The sequence below is a fragment of the Scylla paramamosain genome, chromosome 5, assembly GCF_035594125.1.
Source record: "Scylla paramamosain isolate STU-SP2022 chromosome 5, ASM3559412v1, whole genome shotgun sequence".
Lineage (NCBI taxonomy): Eukaryota > Metazoa > Arthropoda > Malacostraca > Decapoda > Portunidae > Scylla > Scylla paramamosain.
In genome coordinates, this window is record NC_087155.1 from 1,322,729 (window position 1) to 1,347,821 (window position 25,093).

The 25,093-nt window shown below is 40.2% G+C and overlaps 2 long non-coding RNA genes and 1 other non-coding gene across 9 annotated transcripts in view; 2 read left to right on the forward strand and 1 right to left on the reverse strand.

Annotated features, from left to right (window-relative positions):
- LOC135100399 (uncharacterized) overlaps window positions 1-5,277 on the forward strand; it is a 31,845-nt gene extending 26,568 nt beyond the window's left edge. For all 6 annotated transcript variants that reach the window (XR_010268663.1, XR_010268665.1, XR_010268667.1 and 3 more), the window contains one exon: window positions 4,158-5,277. This is a non-coding gene — a long non-coding RNA (uncharacterized LOC135100399). The remainder of the gene's footprint in view (window positions 1-4,157) is intronic.
- LOC135100400 (uncharacterized) lies at window positions 193-10,954 on the reverse strand. 2 transcript variants are annotated; one of them, XR_010268669.1, is made up of 4 exons: window positions 10,888-10,954; window positions 5,577-5,683; window positions 4,151-5,196; window positions 193-3,813 (listed from the first exon to the last, which is right to left on the reverse strand). It is a non-coding gene; the product is annotated as an uncharacterized LOC135100400 (long non-coding RNA). The 2 variants fall into 2 exon arrangements; XR_010268670.1 differs by having other exon boundaries at window positions 193-470; window positions 10,888-10,953.
- Window positions 3,472-3,544, forward strand: Trnar-ucu (transfer RNA arginine (anticodon UCU)). Its single transcript has one exon. It is a non-coding gene; the product is annotated as a tRNA-Arg (tRNA).
- Window positions 10,955-25,093: the final 14,139 nt, after the last annotated feature.

A 25,093-nucleotide genomic window follows, 5' to 3' on the forward strand; every position in this document is an offset into this window, starting at 1 on the left:
AATACCTGAGAGATGTATTCCTCAAAAAATAAGCCAAAGTAGCCTTCTGCTGCAGTTTTGCTGGGCAGCTGAAGTAACAGCATACAAATGAGGGTTAAACAAATTGTCCACTAATAATGTACTGCACAAATAAGGCATTTAATTACCATATTAATCAACTGTAATACAGACCATTCAAAAGTATGGCTCATATGCTAAATGTACATACAATGTTCATAGGTATGCACTGAAGAACAAAATTGAATACATGTTAACATGAATGAGTGGCAACAGTTATTCACCACTGGGTGATGTCATCTGTAAGATGGATGACTTCAAACACTGATGTCCACTGCTAAAACTTCACATGATGCACCCACAGCAACAATGAATCCAGAGGCCCTAGCAACACCAGCAGATGAGGGCTGGATGACTCTAACACTACTGCTGGTGGGTGGATGGCTGTGGTCCTCACAGAGAGCCAGACTCTCCTGGAAAGAGGGAAAAAAAGAAATACAGGGAGGGCTGCTTTTTTTTTTTCTTAATGTAGGAGGAACACCAAGGAAAAAAAAAAAAAAACACTGAGATGCCAATCCCTGAGCAAGGTCCGAAGCAGTAGTCAAAAGTTGAAGCACAGGCATGTTGAAACCTCCCCTCTTGAAGGAATTCAAGTCACAGGAAGGTGGAAATACAGAAGCAGGCAGGGAGTTCCAGATTTTACCAGAGAAAGTGATGAATGATTGAGAATACTGGTTAACTCCTGCATTAGAGAGGTGGACAGAATAGGAGAGAGAGAAAAGAAAGTTTTGTGCAGTGAGGCCATAGGAGGAGTGGAAGGCATGCAGTTGGCAAGATCAGAAAAGCAGTTAGCATGAAAATAGTGGTAGAAGACAGCTAGAGATGTAACACTGTGGAGTTGAGAAAAGAGGCTGAAGACAGTCAGTTAGAGGAGAGGAGTTGATGAGATGAAAAGCTTTTGATTCCACCCTGTCTGGAAAAGCAGTATGAGTGGAACCACCCTAGTCATGTGAAGCATACTCCATACATGGATGGATAAGGTCCCAGTACAGAGTTAGCAGCTGGAAGGGTGAGAAAACTAGTGATGTCTCAGAACACCTAACTTCATAGCTGTTTTAGCTAGAGATGAGATGTGAAGTTTTCAGTTTAGATTGTAAGTAAAAGACAGGATGTTCAATGTAGAAAAGAGGGACAGTTGAGTGCCACTGAAGAAGAGGGGATACTTGTCTGGAAGGTTGTGTTAAGTTGATAAATGGAGGAATTAAGTTTTTGAGGTACTGAACAATACCAAGTTTGTTCTGCCCCAATCAGAAATTTTAGAGAGATTAGAAGTCAGGCATTCTGTGGCTTCCCTGTGTGAACTGAAGGGTTGGACATTTAGAGACATGGAAAAGTGCAGGGTGGTATCATCAGCTTCGGAGTGGATAGGACAAGAAGTTTGGTTTAGAAGATTATAGATGAATAATAGGAAGAGAGTGAGTGACAGGACAGAACGTTGAGGAACACCATTACTAATAGATTTAGAAGAACAATGACTGCCTACCACAGTAGCAATAGAACGGTCAGAAAGGAAACTTGAGATGAAGTTACAGAGAGAAGGATAGAAGCCATAGGAGGGTACTTTGGAAATCAAAGCTTTGTGCCAGACTCTATCAAAAGCTTTTGATATGTCCAAGGCAACAGCAAAAGTTTCACCAAAATCTCTAAAAGAGGATGACCAAGACTCAGTAAGGAAAGCCAAAGTATCACCAGTATAGCAGCCTTGACAGAACCCATACTGGTAATCAGATAGAAGGTTGTGAAGTGATAGATGTTTAAGAATCTTCCTGTTGAGGATAGATTAAAAAAACTTAAAATAGGCAGGAAATTAAAGCAATAGGATGGTAGTTTGAGGGATTAGAACACTCACCCTTCTTAGGAATTTTTTAGGAATGTAGGCAAACTTCCAACAAGAAGGAAAGGTAGATGTTGACAGACGTAGATGTTGACAGACAGAGTTGAAAAAGTTTGACTAAACAAGAGCAAGCACAGAGGTGCAGTTTCAGAGAATAATAGGAGGGACTCGTATAAGGTCCATAAGCCTTCTGAGGGTTTATGCCAGCGAAGGCATGAAGTAGTCAGAGGGTGGAAGAGAGGAAGGAACAAGGCCTACGGTAGTGTTTTTAACAAAGGTCTGAGCAAAGAGTTCAGCTTTAGAGATGGATGTGATAGTAGTGCCATCTGGCTGAAACAAAGGAGGGAAAAAAAGAAAAGTTATTGGAGATATCTTTGACTAGATGTGAGAAGTCACAAGGGGAGTTAGATCTTGAAAGACTGACACTTTCTATCAATGAAGAAGTTTTTGGCTAGTCAGAGAATACACTTGGCATGGTTTTTAGCAGAAATATAAAGCACACGAGATTCTGGTGATGGAAGGCTCGAGTAATTTTTTGTGGGCCACCTCTCTATCATGTATTGCACAAGAACAAGCGGTGTTAAACCAAGGTTTGGAAGGTTTAGGTCGAGAAAAACAGTGAGGAACGTACGCCTCCATGCCAGACACTATCACCTCTGTTATGCAATCAACACACAGACACGGGTCTCTGACAAGGAAGCAGTGGTCATTCCAAGGAAAATCAACAAAATACCTCCTCAGGTCCCCCAACTAGCCGAGACAAAATGCTAGAGGCACCTCCACTTATGGGGATCCTGAGGAGGGACTGGAGCGATAGGACAAGATACAGATATGAGATTGTGATCGGAGGAGCCCAACAGAGAAGAAAGGGTGACAGCATAAGCAGAAGGATTAGAGTAGAGGTCAGGAAAAGGTCAAGAATGTTGGGTGTATCTCCAAGATGGTAAGGAACACAAGTAGGGTGTTGTACCAATTGCTCTAGGTTGTGGAGGATAGCAAAGTTGAAGGCTAGTTCACCAGGATGGTCAGTGAAGGGAGAGGAAAGTCAAAGCTGGTGATTAATATTGAAGTCTCCAAGAATGGAGATCTCTGCAAAAGGGAAGAGAGACAGAATGTGCTCCACTATGGAAATTAAGTAGTCAAAAAATTTCTTATAGTCAGAGGAGTTAGGTGAGAGGTATACAGCACAGATAAATTTAGAGAGTGACTGTAGTCATAGCCAGATGGTGGAAAACTCAGAAGATTCAAGAGCGTGGGGCACGAAAGCAGGTTAAGTCATTGCGCACATAGACACAACATTCAACTTTGGACTGAATATGGAGACAGAAAGTTGGAGGGAACAGAAAATGGGTTACTGTCAGTTGCCTCAGACACCTGTGTTTCAGTGAGGAAAAGATGACGAGGTTTAGTAGAGGAGAGGTGGTATTCTACTGATCAAAAATTAGATCCAGGACCACAAATGTTACACAAGTTAATGAAGAAAAGATTATATATATATATATATATATATATATATATATATATATATATATATATATATATATATATATATATATATATATATATATATATATATAACAGTCCCCATGGCGCAGTGGATAGCGCGCTGGACTTCTAATCCAGAGGCCGCGGGTTCGAATCCCGCTGGGGATGAAACATTTGGTCGGTCTTGGAGAGGCGCCTCCTGTAGGCTTCCTCGTCCTTGACCTGACCCCGGGGCTCTTCACGGGTCACGGTGATTTTGGGAGCCGCCGTGGTACAGTGGAACCGCGCGCGCTTTGGGGGCCAAGTGGTCATCAGGCGCACGGGTTCAAATCCTGGCTACGGTCCGAGGGTAGGAAGGGCATCCACTCAGGGTAACGGTTCCCAAATGCCAAATCCAAAAGTCCTTCATCAGGAGGCACCGTCTCAGCCCTAACAGACTAGGGAAAACTAGACGTAAAAAAAAAAATATATATATATATATATATATATATATATATATATATATATATATATATATATATATATATATATATATATATATATATATATAATCAATTTATTCATGTTTATGTCTGTTACATAGTTGTGCTGGGTTAATAATTATTCATGTGTGCAGATATCTAAACTCAGGAATCTGAGTGGTTGCCCTGCTGGCCCCATGAAAGCTGGTGCTTTACCAAATTTGGTTGTTGTGACATTTACACTACTGTACTTTAAGTTAAGAATGGTAGTAATTTTCAAAATGTAATTTTTTTTTTTTTGTTCTTTACTTACTTGTCAGGGACTGGCAGTTCTGCAAACAGCTGTTAGTGACAGTGTCCGCAGGACAACAGTGTAGGTGGTGTCCTCTGGAGGTCCTTCACCTGCATGGAACTAAGTCCACCTGTTGTAATACTTGAATGCGTAAGTGCTCATCTTGAAGATTTTAATTACTGCAGTGGTCACCATCTCAGACCTGACTGCCACAGGTACTTACTGTACACACTGCTATCTATAATCCAGTGCTTAGCAGTTTCTTAGTTATGGTTATCAACTATCTGGATAAATTTTACACAGCAACATTAAATTACAACATGTACACAACAGCAAACTTTGGAGGGGTTTTAAGCATTGCTACCATCAGTCCGACCTAGCTAACCAACCTAACAACCTACCCTAACCTAACTCTTCCTCAACAATGTAGAACATATATTTAACCTCAACAATGAAGAACATGTTTAAAATGATTTTCTTTTTTCTAGAAGTTTGGATCCCAAAGGGTGAGCAGAAAGAAAATTTTTATCTCCCATTATGCAACAAAGTCATTTAGGGAATTTGGTCATATTACTTAAAGCAGTGTCCAAAACATTAGTTAACTAAATTCCATATGCAATTTACAGTTTGGTCAAGATAAAATAATAAGCAAATATGCTAATGGGCTAATTTTTACTCCCACCAGTTTTCTAATGTGGATGAAACTATTTATTTCTCGTATTTTTTGGCCTGTTTTGAATCAATATGGTTCTTGTTTTTATGGAAATCATTAGCCATTATTTTTTACTCCCTGGAATACTATGATGATTGGTGGCTGTGGGCACATAACAGTTTATAAACAATGTCTCATGGCATTCTTGGTGATAACACAAAGCCTTCCTGTGATTGGCTGCCTTGCGTGTTACATTGAATCAGTGACATATCGCCTCCGGCAGCCAGTGAGCACTCTCAGATGCATCCTGATGCATCCTCTCCTCTGGGCAGCAATGACTGCTGCCACTGCTGCTGCTTGATCAAGGAGTGAGGATCCACACTTCCAGATTCTAACAATGCAACACCAGACATCTCTGTAAAGGATTGACATTGATGATTGACAAATTTAAAACCTTTTGAGTGAATGAAATGCAATAAAACTCAAGTGAAGACGTGATCATCTTTATATTTGACCTTATAACTCTCCTTAACAAATGTTCCTTTGTCAAAATCTTAAATTACTGAAAGACATGTGATGGGAATATAGAAAAATGGGTATGTAAAATATTCAGGAAGTAAAAAAAACATGAAAGCACAAGATCTTCCCATTGAATTTATCTGAGTATGTTATGTTAACTTATGAAGTAATGTGCCTCCAGCCTGCCATTACCATTAACTTATGAAACTAATGTGCCACCAGCCTGCCATTATCATTACCTCAATATCTTGTCTAACTTTACCTATATTAACTTACACAAGTCTATTTGCCTTGGATTTTCAAGCTTGGAATCTGGAACAACATTTCCTCCTATCCTCCAGACTGTGCTGGTGATGCGCACTAGTGGCGGTGGTGGTGGTGTGCTGTGAGGGAAGAGAATGGTTTTAGACCAGTAATATATGGAAGAAAAACATGGGCACTAAACAGATGAGAGGATACTGGAAAGAAGAGGACAATGTTGATGTGGATAATGGGGCTAAAGTGAAAAGGACGGCAGGAGTGGACTGCATTATGGAAGTGGTAAGGGGAAAAAAAAAAAAAAATGGTTTGGATAGTAAGATTAGATCAGGGATCGATTAGAAAATGGAGAATACCAGTTGAGGGAAATGATCAAGAGAAATACTGAGATGAAGGGATAGAATTGCAAAGGGCAGAAATCACACGAAAATGCAAGGAACAAAATCACTGGAGGAGACTCGTACACGATGCCAACCCCTCACTCAGGAATACGGGCCAAAGGAAAAGAAATCAACACAACTATCCACACCAGCGAAGAGAATTATAACAGGGCTTTCAAAACACTCAAACTTCTTGCAGAGAACAATGATCGGCGGTTTTGAAATTAGAGAGAAAAAAAATCCTATTGTGAGAACAGAATTTTAGTTGCTCTTAAAACACTCCCATTTTTTTTTTTTTTTTTTTACATGCAAGATAATGAAACAGTAGTTTTGTAAAACGTCAGCGGGAATTGCGCTACAAGGAGCGAAATTTGACCGAGACTGGCAAGAGTAACAGCCATCACAAGCCTGCCTGACGGCGCCTCGCTCATGCAGCCGCCTCAACCATTGAGATAGGAAGGTTGGAGTGGCCCTGAGCCGCGCGGGCAGTACTGGCAGGAGGAAGCCACCGCTCTCCCCCGTCCGCCATATTGATGTGGGAGCTGTCACTTACCAAGCATTTTTCTTGTACCCCTTTTTACACTGTTTACACTCATTTATAATATGCTCATTTATAATATGTCAAATGAAACTACTGTGTTACTGCTACCCATATATTGTATGCCAACATGTCCTTATAACTAGATATTATAGATTATATACATAATCACATTCCACTAAATAATACTAATTTGTTCATCGTGGTTCTACTTTTGACCCCTTTACGGGAAATCAGTCTTGCAGTAAACTGTCTGGCTGCATATCTGTACCTGACCTGCAGATAGGTCTCGGCTACAGCCTTGATTAGTAACAGGAGATGATTAGTGACAGGCTCACTGTCTAACATGTGTTGTGCCAGGCTGGAGAAGACAATCCTCTCCTGGAACTCAGACAGTACAAGTGTTACAATGTTGTGCCAAGCATGTGTTGACAGCTTTGCATATGGTTGGTCACTACACAGTAACACTTTCTCTCTGAATTTCCTTTCACACACAAGGCAAATGGCAACAACATCTCTGGATGGAAAAGAGAGGTGGCCTTTATTTTTAACTGAGATTAATCCGTGAGTCGCATCCGGATGATGGCTAAATAGAGCATTACAACACGACTCACAATTTAAAAATCTCTTAAGCTTTAAACTGACAAACCCGGCTATATAGCTAACGATTTTGTCAGAGTAAGGAGAAAGAACACAGGCAGAAGCTAAGCTTTTGCTGCCCACCTCAGATTCCTTGTTTTCATCAGTTACAACAGCCTCTAGAACTCTGCTTTTATGAAGGGAATGGTTGATGACACTGCTAGAAGGTACACTTGCATTAGGAGCCTCTAAATAGTGACTCGAGGCGGTGAGGATCGGGACAGACTCTAAAGGCATACAATTCCCACGACTTACTTCTTGTATTTCAGAGTGTGTCAACACCCTCTTGTAGGCAGCTAAGAACTGCCGAGCAGATGGATTGTTATTGAACCCTCCCTTACTTCTTATCATGCTGAAAAACAATTCAATATGGTCCTGACTCATCTTATAAGTTAAAAGATATTCTAAGACTGGTTTTGGAGAAGTAAGCAACATTTCATTAATCTTTTCAATACTTCCTATCTCAAACTATTTTCACTTACTAGGTTTTTTTGTTTCAATGCACTGATCACAGAACACAATTCGGCATTTTTTTTCTTGAGTCGTCTTGTTTTCTGATGCAACAGTTTAATTTTTTTTCTAGACTTCACGAGTTGTGTTTCTGTTTCTCCCAGCTTCCTCTTTAGCTGGGCTTTGGTTGGTGACTCACCTGAGTTTGTTTGCACAGGATTTTCCGGCACAGCTAAAGTAGAATGTCCACTATCTTGCGCTTCTTGTGGGGCAGGATCACAGAGAGGGCGAGATTTGGGAGGTTTCCTTTTGCTTGTTTTTTTCTGTAAGTGTGAAGGGAAAGCCTCAAATATGCTGGGAACAACACCATCTCGCAGCCTCACGTAACACAAGGACGTCCTGTCGAAATCATCAGGTCTAAAGTGCTTGGAGCAGAGCCGTGCCTGTTTGCCTGGGGTGTAGTTGTCTCTTCGTATAGCTGCAAGCCATTCCTTTCTTCTGCTCGGGTCCTTTGGTAGCCTGTAAACATGTTCCTAACACTGCGATCAAATAATCAAAGCGCCTATTTCCTGTGCGTCAGTCTTCATTATGAAAATCATGCACACTTCCTAGAACATCATATATATATAAATGAATATATAAATAACTTACTGGTGAAATGTAATGGATGGATCAGATTTTTTGTTCGCTTGTTCATTGCACCCAAATGCAACACAGGTAGTCGGCATTTCACACCACGCACGGAGCAACACTCCTGTCTTTACTCTCTCTATACGAGAGCTCTACTGAATTATTGACTGAGAGAGTATGTGTAGGTCGACTTGGGTCAAGACCTGACACTCCTTAATAAGCACCCTGACACAGGCTTAACTCGAGCTAACCTGACTCATCATAGCCCAACCCATACGGACCTGACTCTCCTTAGTAACTATGGGACCTCATCCCAACCCCAACATAAAAGAGGGGTCATACATACATTCCAACATAGCGAAATACTTCCATGACGTGTTTCATCTCTGCCCTGCAGTTGCTGCCTATCCTACGACAATATGGCCGCCTGACAGTTGGGTGGCTTCACCCAGGACGCCTCAAGGCCACTCCAACCTTCCTATCTCAATGGCCTCAACACCCAACACACTGGTGGTGGCGGTGGTGGAGGTGGGGTGAGATCAGAGGTGGGAGTGTTATCTGTTCAAAAGGTGATGCAGCAGTAATAGATATATAATAGTAATAGTAGATATGTAGTGATAGTAGATATAATAATAGACATGTTGTAGTAGGTATACGAATGTAATAGAACTACTAGTAATAGTGACAGTAATAGTATTTAGTAGTAGCAGTAGTAGTGATGATGGAGATGAGGGAATAAGGTACTAGTAACTGGGGGAAAGTCTTATTTTTCGTACAGCTGGGGAAGTGGACGAATAATGGTGAGAATAAAGGGAGAACATTGAGAGGAGAAAAAGAGGGCAAAAGAAGACGGGAATCCTACACCTGTAATATCGCAACAATATTCAGGCCAAGGGGACTATTTAGGATACACATTGAACGATCACTGCAGTCCAGAAAACATCCTTTAAAAATAAACAGGAGAGAGAGAGAGAGAGAGAGAGAGAGAGAGAGAGAGAGAGAGAGAGAGAGAGAGAGAGAGAGAGAGAGAGAGAGAGAGAGAGAGAGAGAATGGTAGTAAATTGAAAGGAGGAACGGATAATGGAGATGAGGAAATAAAAGAAAAGTTGACTCGAGGAAGGTAAATATTGATCTAAAAATGTAAAGTTGGGTGAAGAAATGGAGGGAATGGGAAAGACAGAAGGGATGAGCGAGTACTGTGGGACAGTCGTGTGTAAACACTGCGAGATGGAGAACTGTAAAGGAAATGGAGGTGGGAAAGTTTAATGACCAAGAGCACTTACACAAGCACGAGACAGAGAGAAATGGAGAACGAGGGTCACTGGATCGCTCGAAAGAAAAGGTTTTAAGGAACAAAGCAAAATAATCAGTTTGCGTTATCTAACAAAACCTTAAAAAAAAAGGTTCAAATTATGGATGTCTTGAACTATCTGCAGTAATAAAAAAAAATAAATAAACGAAAATCCTACTAACCTATATTTCGGCCTTTCAAAATAAGCAGACTGCTTGTTAAGACCAGCTCTCCAGTTGTGAACACTATTAAGAATCCCAAAAAAATTCATGACAACCCTGTTAAGGATTCCTTGTTATAGCTATCGACTCTTGTAAGGACAACTGAAAAACCCAATAGTCACCATTACAGCATCTCAAAGGTACAAAGACTTTAAAATTACCACTACGATACGGGACAACATTTGAAAACATTAAAACCTTAATAACTTCCACTACGGATGCTTATTATAACCATCACTATTCTCATAAAAAAAGTTATTGAAAACCCCAATACCTAACATTATAGCACTTAAAGGATACATCAATACTTACATTGCAATGAACCTAATAACATACTGTACACCATGTTACAGGTGCAGATTACCCCTTAAACTACCACTAACTCGCAAATTCCACTACAACCAGTCAAGTGGGTACAAAATGCTCGTTAAACTACCATTACTCAAAATAACACCACTGAAAACCCTTATATACTTCCCCTGTACAGCCTGTTAAAGATCTAGACTGCTTGTTAAACAACCACTAATTCGCAAATTCCACTCCAACCTGTCAAAATGTGTAGCACGCTTGATAAACGCACATGTAAAACACACCACTGAAAACCCTGATAACTTCCACTGCACACCCTGTTTTAAGAACAGAACACTTGATAAACTGTCGCTACTCGTAAAAACGCCATTAATTTTCCCTAGAGCTTGATAAAGGTGCCGAATTTTCGTTATTGAAACTACCATTACAAACTCCAACACATTGAACACAACTTTAACCAGGGCTGTTACAAAACATCTAGATAGCACACACACACACACACACCATCACCACCACGCACACCACACACGCCTTCACCACACTACCCACCATCACTGAAACCACCACACACACATACTACCTTCACCACCACTGTCACCATCGCCACCACTCACATGCTTCCTTTACCGACACTACCACGCAGTCATCACAACCACCACCACATCCTAAATCACCAGTGTTAGTTTAAATGCTATGTAAAGCCACTAACTTCACCATCACATGCACAGCCAGACAGGCACAGACAGACGAGAGGCAGACACGCTCAAGGACAAAAATAGAAACATTCAGACAAACATACATACTGATAGACAGACAGGGATAGACACAAAGAGAGAGACAGGAAGAACAAACGTAATCTTCGTAATCTTACCTCCGCCTGCTGGTCCTCGTCCACCGCCTACCCTTGCTCAGATGTGAATGATGGACCTACCCAGTACCCACCCCTCCCCCACAGTTCACCTCTCCCTCTCCTCCTTGCCCTCCACCCCCTCCACTACCACCTCCTACTCGGATTATTATTGGTACACTACTACTGGTCTTTTCCTCCATCCCCTCCCCCCTTCCCCTCCTCCTCCTCCAACATACTTGTGTCTCTCTGTCTCCTTGCTCCGCTCCTCCTCCTCATCTATTAAACTACTACTCTTTTTCTTCCGTTTTTTTTTTCTTTCCCTCTACCCCTCTGTCTCTCTCCTGCTATTCAGATTATTATTACTGCTTCTCTTTTCCTCTTCCCTACCCCACGCCCCTCTCTCCTACTCCCCCATCCCTCCCTCCTCCTATATACTTGTCCATCCCTCTCCTCCTCTTTCTACTTTTACTATTATATTATTTAAAAATACCTATCTTTTCCTATTTTTTTTTTTAAGGGTTCAAGCTTGAGAAATTTAGGTTTAAAAAAGAGATAGGAAGAAATTGGTTCTTAAACTGAATGGTAGATGAGTGGAACGGACTCAGTAATCAAGTTAATAATGCTAAGACATTGGGGAGCTTTAAGAGAAGATTAGACGGATTTATGGATGGGGATGATAGGTGGAAACAACTGGGTATATTTCATACAGGGACTGCCTGCCTAGTGTAGGCCTGATGGCTCCTTGCAGCTTCCCTTATTTGTTATGTTCTTCTGTTTTTTTTTTTTTTTTTTTGCCTCTATTCCTCCCCCTCCCCCTCCTGCTACAGAGATTAATACTGTCAAACTATTACCCACCCCTCCTCCTCCTAAGTTTATTGTATTACCTCTCCGCTCCTCCTCCTCTTCTCCCATCACTTCTTCTTTTTATTAATGTCAAACAAATATTTTTCTTTTCTTACTTAATTTTTCCTATACCACATCCCTTCCTCCTGTTCTTCCTCCACCTCCACCTCCACCTCCACCTTCTCCTCCTGTTAATTAACGACAAACAACTATTTTTCTCTTTCCCCTTCGACATTCTTCCTCCTCTCTGCTCTCCCATCCTCTTCTCTCTTACGTTTCCTCCTCCCACCTTCTTCCATCACGTCCCTTCCCCCTCCTTTTCTTCCTCTCTTACGTTTCTTCATCCCATTTTCTTTCATCATATCCCTTGTTCCTCCTCCTTTTATTACTACTAATCTACTGTTTCTCCTACTATCTCCTCGTTTAACGCACCTCTCTCTCTCTCTCTCTCTCTCTCTCTCTCTCTCTCTCTCTCTCTCTCTCTCTCTCCCCAGTCTTCCAGTCTTCTCCTTAACAAGTAATTCCCCTCCCCCACTTTTTTTTTTTTTTTGTATTGCTGCGATGTCCTTTGCTGTTAGTTGTTGTCGTAACTTATTCTCTCCGCCCTTAACCAGTTCATGTGCTCTTCACCTTGCATTGTCTCCTTGATGTAACTTGTAGCAAATGTATTTTATGGCGAAGATGATAATTATGTACAGATATAACCATCTCTCTCTCTCTCTCTCTCTCTCTCTCTCTCTCTCTCTCGATAACATTAATCTTAATTTGGATTTTTTTAAGTATGGTTAGGAAAGTGTTCGGAGAGAGAGAGAGAGAGAGAGAGAGAGAGAGAGAGAGAGAGAGAGAGAGAGAGAGAGAGAGAGAGAGAGAGAGAGAGAGAGAGAGAGAGAGAGAGAGAGAGAGAGAGAGAGAGAGAGAGAGAGAGAGAGAGAGAGAGGCTTTCATTCCAGATCACATCTTGAAGATAAAGTTTTGTAAGAGGTCAGAGTCGAGACAATTTTTTTTAAGGGGTCAAGATCAAGTAATTTTCATAACCTCATAACAACAACAACAAATAGGAAATGTTGAAGAAACTGTAAGATTAGCAGTGCAACGGCTGGTGGAAGAGTGTGGACCGGTTGGAATATTATCGAGTGGGCACAAAATTGAGAAAAACGTGAAATGGGGCAAAGCGTGAGGAGAGCGGAACAAGGATGATATGTGCCTTCCTTAACACAAGGGAATGGAGCGAAGGAAAATGATGAATAACAAGGTAATCAAGGAGGGAAAGGAGTATGACGTGATACAGTGGAAGAAACAGGCTGGCTCAGTGATAGAGAGTGGCAGGAGGAAGACTGGATAGGAACAGGGAGACAAAGAATAAACTGGTGAAAAGAAGGGAGGAGTTGGACTACTAATGAAAATGAAGAATGGCAGACGTTCATGTGAAGTGGAGAAAGAGACTGAAAAGAAATGAGGATGCAACAGAAGACATTACGACAGAGAACATTACAGAAGCGTGGTGAAGTATGGTGGGTCACTGTGGTGTGTGTGGGAGTGGAGAAAGCAAGCAGTTATGAGGGCAACACAAAACTATATGAGGTAATGGTGAAGATGAGTGAAAAGATAAAGGTAAATGAACACTGGTTAATTATGCAGGCCATTAATGAGCATACATGGCTGAACACAGACCACCACTCCTGGGGAGGTCAGTGGGAGGAGGGGCTGCACCACCAATCACCTTCACCACCACCACTCTCCTCGCTGCTCTGGTCATTGTGGGGACTTTTCTCCTACCACAGTAATATGAAGTGGCTTATTTAAGAAGGAGTCTCTTCTCAAGGCAAGGGCAAGATAGTGGAAGAGAGACCAGCAGGTCACCACTCTGGCACCCACACCTCATCCCAGCCCCCACCACACCCCTCACAGCGTCCACCTCTCAAGTACTCAGGAGAGGATGAAGTTATCACTTGGTAGTGAAGAAAACCCCAGACTGCAACAGCAGAGAGAAAAACACCAACACACCACCATGAGATTGTTGTCCCTCCCACCTGAGCAGGTCCCTGCAGCAGGAAGGGAGTGTACGCGTACACTTGTCTTGTGCAGGATGAAGTGATGCAGCAGCCTTCAGGGGCTCACCACATCCCGAGGTGTCTTGCCACAGTGCATCTGCCACCACCGTCCCAACCACCTCAGTGTGACAAAGATAACGCTGGGCTTGCCGGCAGCCTTCATTCTTTTCTTCCCAGTAATCAGGCACCATTAAACACTCTATATCTTGCATGCATCAAAACTTGTTTGCAAATTTTAAGGATTTTTTTTCACATTTTAATTTTCAGTGACTGTAAGAAAGTTGGGTATATTTACAAACTTATTTAAAATCACTGACTCAGAGCATATAATGAAATATGTATACAAGTAAAGTTTGACAAAACCAGAAGCAATTCAGCCCACTCACAACTCATACCAACACTGGTGCATTTGACTTACCATTCAATTCCAGAATTGCCATCAGAAGCAAAGAACAGTCATGTGGCAACACTTTCTAAAATATATATATATATATATATATATATATATATATATATATATATATATATATATATATATATATATATATATATATATATATATATATATATATATATATATATATATATATTTTTTTTTTTGCAGATTGTTTACCAGTAAAACCACAAAAAATAATTATGTACTCACCCAAGTGATGAGTTGTTCGTGTGCCAAGTTAGCTGTCCCCCACAGGCACAACACACTCCCCACCACCACCACCACACATTGCCACAGATGACACTCCCACAGGCATGGGTGTAACCACACTTGTCCACAAGTCCACTTGTCCACACTACCTCAAAAGTGGACTTTCATGTGCTTGGTAATCTCAGACTTTGTCTTAAAACACTTGCCTACAGACGTCACACTTGGAACTCGCTCAAGCCAGTGTGTCTGAAGGTGTGTTCATTGAGCCTCGAACCAGTAGTGAATCTTTTGCCACACTCTTCACACTCATACTTTCTTACACCACTGTGTGTCACAGTGTGTCTGGTCAGGTTAGACTTTCAGGGAAATTTCATTCCACACTGCAGACATTCATAGTTTTTAACACCACTGGATGTCATGTTGTGTGGTGAGGCAAGACTTACACGTAAATTTCTCTCCATGTTCTTGACATTTGTAACTTTTAACACTATAGTGTGTCTCTGTGTTTGGTGAGGTCAGTCTTTTGGGTAAATTTTTCCCACACTAGACATTCATAGTTTCTCATGATGAGGCTTTTGGGAAAATTCTCTGCATTCTAGACATTCATAATTTTTAATACCATTGTGTGTTAGGATGTGTTTGGTGAGGTTAGACTTGAGTAAATTTCCTTCCATATTTCAGACACTCATAATTTTTAACACCACTGTGTGTCAAGGTGTGTCTGGTTAAGTTAGACTTGTTGATAAATTTCTTTCCACATCCTGGACACTCATAATTTCCAACACTACCGTGTGTCAGGACGTGGTGCTTCAGACCAGTTCTAGACTCCATGGTTTTTTCACACTGCTGGCACTCAAACTTCCTCTCTGCTTTGTAGCTAGAGCTGCCCGCCTCCTGGTGATCCTTGGTCATCACACCTGCACCTCCCCACACCCAGGCAGACTGCTGCTGCTGCTGCCAGTCACTCACACTGCAGCCCAGCCTCACAGCTTCTACTACAGCACTACTTCCAGCAGCACATGCCATGGCCAGTCTTGCAGCACCTTTTGAGGAAGCTGCACAGAGGTAGCCTGGCTGGTTCTGAGCAGGGCATCCTGCCTGGACTCTGGCTTCTCCTGCAGAGCGAGGAAGAACGGTGGTCATGATAGGGCCGAGTGGAGTAGACGGATGATGTGAAGAGAATGGTAAATGCAAGAGTGATGTCAGTGGAGCAAGGAGAAATGGTGGTCATGACAGGGCTGAACTGAGAGTAGTTATGAATGCATAAATTATAAGGCTGTCAACTCTCACTAAGACAAATGTAAGTAAAGCCCGGAATGATTTAACATATGTTAGTGAGACTCATGTTGCCTTAACATCTTCAGAGTTATGAGTGAATGGGTATCTACCAGACAACCCATTGTGACACCTAAACACCAAATTTACAGCTCATTTTCTCATTAATATATTGAGACACTTAAAATTTGACATTACATTAAACTATGACCATTTTTATATTCACTAACAGAATATTATCCATATGATCTGTGGCATGTGTGTAAGTGCAGCCTGGAGGAGGAAAACACCAGGGAGTGTTTGAGTGTCCATCTGTCACCTTGGTGTATTTGTGACCAGCTTATGAGTGGAAGACATTATGTTGTGCATGAGTTTCCTGGTGATGAGTCACCTTCAAACATCACTGTCACTGCTGGAAGTTTGCCTACATTCAGCCTGTTCCTAAACTGGATGACTGCTCTAATCCCTCAAACCACCGTCCTATCGCCTGAATTTCTTGCCTTTCTAAATTTCTTGAACCCTATCCTTAACAGGAAGATTCTTAAATATCTATCACTTCACAACCTTCTATTGGATTGGCAGTATGGGTTCCATAACTGCCACTCTACTGGTGATCTGGCTTTCCTTACTGAGTCTTGGTCATCCTCTTTTAAGGATTTGAGTGAAACTTTAACTGTTGCCTCAAACATATCAAAAGGTTTTGATTGAGTCTGGCAATGCAGCAGTGCAGCACTAATGCATCTAAATCTGTGTGTGTGTATCTGTGTGTGTGTGCGTGCATGTGTGCATGCGTGCATGCATGCACACACACACACACACACACACACACATGCGTGTGTGTGTGTGTGTGTGTGTGTGTGTGTGTGTGTGTGTGTGAATTGAACTGAACTGAGTTGAATTGAATTAAATTTATTGAGTAAGCTCAGACTTTATATAAAAGTATGGAGCACAGCTCTCAAGCAAAAGAATACAAACACTATAAATTATATACAGAATGTGCATAATATTACATAAAAAAATACATACAAATGAAATACACTGTAAGCAATGGCAAAAACTAATAAAACAAAATGTGTATACATATATAATGATACATTTTATTATTAATTAAGAAATTAGAAAAACTATTGGGCTGTTTTGCACACTTTTTACCTAAACATGTGTAGCACCATCCTCAAAAACAAAGATAATTTCTTCATCACACCTGAACTTGTATTTTGCATGAACAAAACATATTTGAATTGTGTTGGCCTATTTATGTAATAATTTGCTATATACATATTATGTAACCTAACAATTTCCACATCCGTACATTCTAAAAGAACATGAAATTCTTCTCCTACTACCTCAGCATTACACTTGTTACATACCCTATCTTCTCTACTGATACCTTGATACCTACCAACATTTACAGGAAGTCCATTATTACAAGTTTTAAATTTAGTTACTAATAATCTGTCACCCTTTGTTAACTTTTCTAAATACTGTTCTCTGCCAAAATCTGTCTTAAACACCCTATAATTACTTCTTAATGATTTTGTTTCAAAATTATGATGCCAAGTTACAAGCCACTGATCTTTCAATCTCTGTTCCACAGCTTTCTTCACCCATCATGAATTAGGAACATCTTGCAACAACCACATACCAAACATTCCACAGTCATTACAAATATTCTTTATACAAGCTAACCATGGAGAAATATAAAGCCCTAACCTATCCAGCTGCAATAGACATTGGTACATTACATAACACAATTTAGTATTTTTACCTGAAATTAGCCTAGACCAATAACCTATCATTTTTTTCTTTATATAAATATCAAGTGGAAATACACCCAGTTCACCATACACCATGTCATTACAAGTATTCTTATGAACACCCAAAACCTGTTTTAGAAATTTCATGTACATATACTCTAACTCCCTAGCAATATGGTAACCCCAAATTTCAGATGCATAAGACAATATAGGTAACACCGTGGCGGTAAATAATTCGAGTTGTATATCCACTGGCAAGTCAAACTTCCTACACTTACTTATTAATGAGTACATTGCTCTTGTGGCCATCTCTTTTAGCTCCAGCTCACCTTTGTGAAACCTCCAATTATAATTTAATAACACTCCAATATACTTATACTCTGTCACTACTTCAATGTTTTTACCACCAAATTCAAATTCATAGATAAATTTTGTCTTCCCCTACTTTTGTTTTGTTACAATTTAGCTTCAATTTCCATTCATTACAATATAAATTCAGAGCAACCAGTGCCTGCTTCATTCCATCCTCACTGTCACACAAAATAACTGTATCATCTGCATACATAATAACAAATAGTTTAAGGTACATGTTTAAGAAATCATCACCAAAATTTACATAACTGCAATTATATTCAATTAATTTACTTTCAATATCATTCAAATAAAAAGCAAAAAGCACCGGTGATAAATTTTCCCCCTGTCTTACCCCTACATTGCAAACAAAGGTGTCTGAAATCTCCTGGTTAAGCATGACACATGATCTGATATTATTATACATATTTTTTATTACATTTAGAATTTTCCCTTGCACCTTTTCCTTCACAAGCTTACACCATAAACCTTCACGCCATACCATATCAAAGGCTTTCTTGTGATCAACAAATAAACAAAATAACTTTCTCTTCTTCCAGTTAAATAAATCAATTACACATTTCAACAAAAATATATGATCCAGAGTGGAATATCCATGTCTAAAGCCCGCTCATGTTTCATTAATGATAGATAAGGTGTTTGAATAATCATAAGTCTTTCATTAAGTATGGAGGTGAAGAGCTTCCCCATGCAGCTAAGTAAGGTGATGCCCCTGTAATTACTAACATCCTGGATGTCTCCCTTGTTTTTATTGAGTGGCACTATTGTACCCTGTTTACAACAGGAAGTGTACTTTGTATCTTACATTTAATTCTTGCATGTAGTCCACAGTGTACTTCAGTGTGTGTGTATTAACCTAGCCGTATTGTACAGGGCACGAGCCAAAGCTCATTTTGTCCTGTCTCCATAACCATATTTATCTGGTTTGTCTTTAAACACTGTTAACCACAACTACTTTTTCCTTCCAATCATTCCAGATTTCAATAGTTCTATATGGGAAGCTGTATTTCTTGACGTTGCTTGAACATACACTCCTTTATTTTCTTCCCATGCCTCCTTGTCTGTCTCTCTCCCTGCTCCATCTGTGGTACCAAGTCATTTCTGTCTGTTCTTTCTGTATTGTTTACTATTACTAATTTGTACATTGTTATCAGGTCTCCTCTTTCTCTTCTCCCTTGTAGTGTTGGTAATCCCATCTCTTCAAGTCTTTCTTCATAGCTTAAGTCTTTTAATTCTGGTACCATCTTTGTCGCTATCCTCTGTATTCTTTCCAGTCTCCATATGTCTTTTTTTCTACGTGGAGCTCAAACTACTGCTGCATGTTCAATTTAGGATGTATCATGCTTATTATAACTTGCTTCATAATTTCTTTATCTAAATAGTTAAACACCACCCTAATGTCTATCAACAAGCTGTATATAGAGCTAAATATTCTGATTATGTGCCTTTCAGGTGATAGTGTGTCCTGAATCATTACTCAAAAATCTTTTTCCTCATTACTTTTTGTTATTATTTCTCCTCCCATTTTGTAATTCCATGGTCTCTTTTTACTTTTTCTATTTCCATCATGTGGCATTTTCTGGCATTAAATTCTAGTTTCCATCTTTGGCTCCATGCATGTATCTTGCCAATATCCTTTTGTAATTCCTTGCTGTCAGTTTCATTCTTTATTTTCATTATTTTTGCATCATCAGCAAAAAGATTTATATAACTATATAGATGCCCTGTCATATCATCTACATATATCTGAAACATAATACTCGTAGGTGCCAACAAAGACCCTTGCGGTACCCCACTTGTCACTTTCTGCTAACTTGAATTAGCATCTCTAATTACTGTTCTCACTTCCCTCCCTTGTAAATAATCCTCCATCCATCTCAATGTTGCTCCCTTTAGTCCTTCTCCATTCTCTAGCTTCCACATAAGACTCTTAAGGGGAACTTTATCAGATGCTTTTTAGAGATCCTGGTGTACCGGATCGACCCATCTCTCACTTCCCTCCCTTGTAAATAGTCCTCCATCCATTTCAATGTTGCTCCCTTTAGCCCTCCTCCATTCTCTGGCTTCCACATACGACTTTTGTGGGGAGCTTTATCGGATGCTTTTTTGAGATTCAGGTATACCACATCAACCCATCCGTCCCTCTCTTGCACTCCATCTATTACTCTCATGTAGAAGCTCAGTAGATTTGTGACACTGGATCTTCCTTTCCTGAATCCAAATTGCTTTTCTGTAATAATCTTTTCATCTTCTCAATACTGCACCAATCTGTCTTTAATTACTATTTCACAAAGCTTGCTTCCAATACTTGTTAGTGACACTGATCCATAATTTAATGTTTCCATTTTATTTCTCCCTTTGTGTATTGGCACTACATTAGCTCCTTTCCATTGCCTTGGTTCCTGAGGCATTACTAGTGTTGTGATTAACAAGTAGTTTATCCACATGAAGATTTGTATGTTGAGGTATAAGAACTGGACATGGAGATGAGTACAGCAAATGTTGGAGTTGCAAGGGATGTGCGTTCTGGAAGGTTCTTTGCAACTCGTTTTGCTCAAAACTCATCATAATTTTTTGGTAACATTAAAAAAATTGCATATTCCACAATGTAACGCCACACCAGATCTTGTCGTACTGCTGGCGGAGGTAGAAGGGAGTGGGCCCATATTCTTCACCGAGATATGCAATGTGTCACAGTTAAGACAGATGTGTATCACAACTTTGAACACTTTTCATAATACATTTATCAGAAGTCTGTCATAAGTGTCTTGCCAGATGTAGCGCTTACTTATTTTAAAATACTACATGACAAAATATAAGGTGTTATTTGCAACATTTTATACCGTATTTGATGGCTCATAAGACGCACCTTTTCTCCCCCCCCCCACTAAAAAAAAAAAGTGTCATGAAATGAGTCTGCGTCCTATGAGGCCAAGGTTCAGCATTGAGGCAGTGGTTGGTTGTAAGACTATGACAACAGAGGCTCTGAAATCAAACCCCAGAAATCTTCGCACATGTAAACAAAGTGATGATTTATACTACACCACAAAACAAGTCTTTCTTTCAAGGTAACAATATATATTAGGTCATACTTACCGGTAATTCACACAGAATGACGCCAGTCAGGAAGGATTTGCCCAAGTGACCATGCACACGCATTGCATGTACCAAAACAAACACGTGGTCGGTTACGCGCCTAACCCGGTGACACGGGCAAGCTTCACTGCGTTCTTAATACTGTGATGCCGTTACTCCTTGAGGTAAGACGCACTTTCATACAATTAAAATTACATCTATCTTTTGACATTCTTATGAACAAACTTTATTACCCCCGTAGTCTCTCTCAGTCGCTGCCGACGCCATATGCCAGGTACATGTTTACACCTCACAAGAGGATTAGTAAGTAGGCTACTAGCAAATATTAAAGTTTTTAGATGCAAAATATTGGGATCTAATAATGATCTAAATGCATGTGAGAGTCTTCAAATGTCAGGTGAAATACTGCACTTCATATTCAGAGCTTAAGTCCGCTCATTTATTTATTTATTTTTATTTATTTATTTATTAATATTTATTTATTTATTTATTTACTTTTTTTTTATTTCAATGTCTGGCAAAACTGGGTGCGTCTTATGAGCCCATGCGTCTTATGAGCCATCAAATACGATGTTTTACAAATAATTCCTGTGCTTATGTGTGTTTGGAGAAAAGGTACAGTGGATAAAACAGTGATTCATTCATTGAAATGTTATGTTAAATGCAATTCCATTAAAGCGCCTCATTGTAAACAATCATCTGAGTTGTTTTACAATGGTGAGAAATAAAATGCAATGAAAACCTGCAAAATAGGATTTTTTTTCTTTCCCAGAATGTAAGACTATACTAATTAGTAATACTATCCCCCCATATCTCATTAGCACTGAGGCACAGCAGGTGCACAACACAATGAAGTGCATGAGAAAAATATCTCAAAGTTTATATTGAATAATGAAAAATAAGAGGAAAAAATCACTGAATCTTTTATAAAACTGACAAGACTACTCTTCCTACATGACCTGTGGTGAAGGCTGGAACTTTGCACTCCCTCAGCCCTCTCTCTCCACACCCTGATGCTCCTGCTCCCACAAGCTTTACTGGACGCATACACGGTCCCTCTTTTCTTTTTTAACAGTATAAGGAGCATTTGTATGTACTCAAAAGTTGTTCTGATGATGATGTTCTCCATCACTTGAAACACTCAGAACATTTATTTTTGGATAGATTATTCCTTCCTCGGGGACAATGTTGTTGTGTTCTGGCCACCTTGGCTGCCATAAAACAACTAATTTGGTCCATAGTGCCAATCTTAAACTTACGGTTGGCAAAGGGAACAACACTGAGCACAATTTAATTCTGCAAGTAAGCTACTTGTATCTCTGAATGCTTGTAACTCAGACACCCACTGTATACTATACATAACACGTATGTATTTGTTTTTACTACTTGTGATGCCAATGGTAGGAATGCGTGACCCATACGCAACTCAAAGAAATAATGCGTGAAAGTCAGGAAGGTAAGAATTTATGACTCAGCGTGAGACTCCAGGATCACAAAAGTGAGATACAGTGACTCTCCTCTCATGGAGGTACTGCAGGTTGTCTCTGGCTTGCCTCACACCCTCACTTCACTCAGCACCTCATCCACCTCCCACCCTCACAACCTTGCCTCTCTGTGTCTTCCGTCTGCCAGCCTGCCTTCTCTTCTCCAGTATTTGTTTTCAGTATAGCATTACAGCTCTCTTTCAGTTTCATCTAGTGTCATCCTGATCATATTTATGCTTTCTTCCCTAACACTGCTCAGCTCTTTCATTCTTTTTATTACACACCTCCCACTCTGGATGCACATCACTCAAGCATGCTACCTGGGCTCTCTCTCTCTCTCTCTCTCTCTCTCTCTCTCTCTCTCTCTCTCTCTCTCTCTCTCTCTCTCTCTCTCAGACAATAGGATTCAGTAAGTCTGTAGCAATACCTGTAATGTTTGCAACTGCACTTGTGACATAGTGAAATTTGTCTGCTGTCAAGATCTTCATGAAAGCAGAGACTAATGGGGACACCATTAAGGGAGTGAAGAGCTCCGCAGCAAGGTGTTGTCTGACACAACAAAGATGGGCATATTTATTAATGGCAAATCTCAACCCCCAGGAAGCAACTGTTGAAGATAAATTGATCCTTCTATGCACGATTAGTGGGAACAGAGCAAGGCCAGGCGATGTAGTGGGGAAGCACAGGCACAGCTGAACCCAACATCAGTCCGCCTGTGAATCTGTAACGATTATGATCGACGTGTGACAAGTGGAATCGCAGTGTGAAAAAAAAAAAGAAAACATACCTTATTCATTCCAAAAATTACTGTGGTACAAACATAAGGCTTCTAGATTCCTAATGGCTGCAAATGACTACAATTAAATCAGATTAAATCGGACTTGGAGATAATTGAAAAAAAATTGAAAAAGAAATGCATTGAAACCTTCTGTTCCTCAAACCAAAGTGTATGAAATTCAGCAAAAAACTGATTCCCACACTAAATCAGAAGGTACACTCCATGCCCCAGTCTGCCCGCCAACCAAACTGATGGAAACTTGCAAGAGTCAACCCAAAAGGAAGCTACTAATCTAATGCAGTGTGTTCCCTGAGGTCGTAAGGGGAGGAGACGCCTTAAAAAATTACGTTTTTCGATCCGGAGGTTAAAAATTGAGTTATTAACATCATAGTCACCCTTAACATGTCTGGCGTTTTCTGTGAAAACCACAAGTTGATACCATTATTCCTTATATTTAAAAAAATCACTTTTATTTACCATTATTAAAGGGCTTTAAATGTCCCGCGCGCCACGTGCTTGCCACGTGCTCGGTCACCTGGCTTACAAATTCGTAAATTTATTTATTTATTTATTTATTTATTTATTTTTTTTAATATATGTGGAGGTTCAGTTAGCAACACCACTGATGAGCCACGAGGGACTCAAAGGAAGGCTGGCCACTGCGGTCAGTCCTGCCAGAGGTCAGAATGTGTTTATGCTCTGCTATCCAAGGCTACTTCATTTTCATTTGTATTTGGGAGCATGCCTCGTTATAATAAAGCAAAGCGTGCACGGATAGATGCGCCAAACAAGATGACGGAAAAGAATAATAAGAGGAGTTGCGTTGTGGCAACAGGTCGCCACCACACGCTGCCTTTGTTTCACCACCACCACCACCATAACATTATCATCTATGGGCTAAATGCAGCAAAACTAAGTATGATGGGACCAAAAGAGTCAAATCTGTTGCCGCTGTGACCGTATTACATCACAACTTCGGGTACTTGAATCCAAGTTTACTAACTCATAGTGGGTTGGTGCCTCACAGAACACTCGCTGGGTGAGGCATTCAAGAAAGCAGAACAACAACTCCTGTACAGAAGAGGACTGAAAAGAAGCCCCATTCAAGAGAAGGAAGTGAAGACTACCAGCCAGGCAGCTGCTAATGATCCTGGCGACAAAGAGGAGCGTGGCGCCCTCTGATAAACTCACCTGCCAGTGACTAATATCCTGTCATGCAGTAGGGGACCAGGTGCCAGTTAGCCCTCAATATGATCATAAACGATGGTTTCCTTTTGCTTATATAATTATTATCCTAATGTATGTAAAATTTTACCAGAAAAACCCAACATATGGAATTACACACACTTCTCAGAAGAAAACGGCTCGTATCTCAAAACTTAAGTTTTTCATACATGAAGTGTTTCTCCCTCGTTGACCTACAAGATAATGGAAATGTAAAGGTATTGCTGGAAAGAGGAAACAACGGGATATTTTTCCCCAATGAGATTTTCAAAGAAGGCTCGTCATACTGTGCTAGGTTTTTTTTTTTTTTTGTCAAAAAAAATGAAAAAGTTTGAAGAAAAAAATCTTAGTTTTTATTTCAGAACGAAATGTCTAATAAAAATCTATCTTTGGGGAAGTGAAGATACATGTATGTATATTATCGACACTAAATTTTATAGGAATTGGTTGAAAAACAAGTGAGAAAAAATTTTATCGGTCACTTTTTTTTGTTTTTTTTTTTTGTTAAAAAAAAAAAACTACAAAAACTAATCGGCGAATTTCAGCGAAAATTGGGAATTTGCTTTTGTAGGTACTAAGGTACACACACACACACACACACACACACACACCAAAATCATGAAGATCAGACAAATATGAACGTCAGCTCTAAGAGTAACAGGCGTCCACTCCCCTTAACTCGGCAGTCCGCTACACCCCCA